The following is a 2147-nucleotide window of genomic DNA, read 5'->3' as shown; positions in this document are numbered from 1 at the left end:
CCTTCCGATGCCGTGATAGCACAGGTTCGGCCACGCAACCGACGACGGGCAGACAACGCGGAGATCGTACCTGGGATTCGCCGCAAAGCCGCGATTACTAATGAGGGCAGCCAAACCGTGCAGCACAGCTCCGACGCGACGCGCCGCACCGACGCAGCGACCGCCACCGACAGCAGTATACCACGAATGATAACAAGAATAGTGAGACGATGCGTTCCCTCCTCCTTCCCTTTAATAACTGATTCGTGTCCACGCCCAGTCAAATCGGCCCTGAGATTTACAATTTTGTCTTGTTTTGTGTAAACAGAACGAAAATAAATACATTTCATTCATGTTTTGAACATATAAGCAATATTTTATATTCATACAGGAACCACTTAATTTTGTACCCTTTGTGTTTAATTTCATTTAATTTCTCGAATTCACTACAGTTTTGGCGCCCAACACGGGGCGACCGGTATCTGATGTCACAAAATAATTTCCCCAGAGTTCACAACATTACCCTTAGAAATCTTCGCAAAGAAACGTCAAAGCGTTCATTTAATTCTTGAAATTTGTATGGTAAGATCTCGGCCGTTGCTAGACATGGAGGGGGGCAGTACGACAATGAAAGTGTGATTGGTCGCTCTCGCATGACGTCAGCAGGCAGACAACAGCCGGCCGCGCCTGACAGCTCGCTGTATGAAAGCAAGGCTGCGGGAAGGTTTACGTTGCATGTGTCTTCCGCAAGAGATTTAAACACTTTTAAAGTATAATAAAAACAAAGATAAATAAATTGGGCCTAACAAATACATAACTAAAAGTAATTCCACACTAGATGCAATAATTCAATTCAGTAAACGAACATACCTGCAACTTTTAAGTGGACTAATCGCCTGTTGCGAGTGAAGGAAACCGAATTTTCAATTTTTTCATGGTCGAGATGCTGACCAGATCAAATTCTTCTTTGCTGCATACTTCTTCCTTGCTTGCAACTGCTTCTCTTTATTCAAATGCCTAATGTGGACAAATTTTCTCGTTCTTGCATAAAACTATATTGCATCTTTGTGCACCGGACGAAACCTTGCTTTCATGATTGGTCAAAGTTTTAACTACTTTGTCACACTTGGAAATGGTAAGTGTATGAAACCCAGAAAACATAATTTCAAATTATTTTACTGTGTTCACCCAGACTGTTGGTATTTAAAAGACCCCCTCGAGAAACAATAGATATCAAGTAATCAGAACTTGTTCGAGGAATTGAGCACATTTTAGATCGTGATCCGAAGGATTTGTCAGTGGCTCAACACTTACATGCAAGATAGGCTGTCATGTAGTGTACAGTGCCAGGCGAAACGTGTTCTGCATCAGAATTTTTTCCCTCCATTTCGTGGGTTCTCATGAGTTCTTCTTCCTCTTCCGTAATGTGTGCAATGTCAAAACTACTTGCACACTGAGCATTCACTTGGTTTTCCTCACTCGCTCACAGAAATATCCGTACCTAAAGACTTGAAAATTGCTCAAGTCACACCAATACCCAAAAAGGGAAGTAGGAGCAATCCGCTGAATTACAGGCCTATATCACTAACGTCGATTTGCAGTAGGGTTTTGGAACATATACTGTATTCGAACATTATGAAGTAACTCGAAGAAAACGATTTATTAACACATAGTCAGCACGGATTCAGAAAATATCGTTCTTGTGAAACACAACTAGCTCATTATACTCATGAAGTAATAAATGCTATCGACAGGGGATGTCAAATTGATTCCATATTTTTAGATTTCCAGAAAGCTTTCGACATCGTTCCTCACAGGCGTCTCCTAACCAAACTGCGTGCCTAGCCTACGGAGTATCGCCTCAGTTGTGCGACTGGATTCGTGATTTCCTGTCAGAAAGATCACAGTTCGTGGTAATAGACGGAAAGTCATCGAGTAAAACAGAAGTAATATCCGGCGTTCCCCAAGGAAGTGTTATAGGCCCTCTATTGTTCCTGATCTATATTAACGACATAAGAGACAATCTGAGTAGCTGTCTTAAATTGTTTGCAGATGATGTTGTCATTTACCGTCTTGTAAAGTCATCTGATGATCAAAACGATTAGCAAAATGATTTAGATAAGATGTATGTATGGTGCGAAAAGTGGCAATTGACCCTTGCTAAAAGA

The sequence above is a fragment of the Schistocerca serialis genome, chromosome 3 (genome assembly GCF_023864345.2).
Source record: "Schistocerca serialis cubense isolate TAMUIC-IGC-003099 chromosome 3, iqSchSeri2.2, whole genome shotgun sequence".
NCBI classification, from domain to species: domain Eukaryota; kingdom Metazoa; phylum Arthropoda; class Insecta; order Orthoptera; family Acrididae; genus Schistocerca; species Schistocerca serialis.
The sequence above is the reverse complement of the archived record's forward strand: the minus strand, read 5'-3'. Positions refer to the sequence as shown.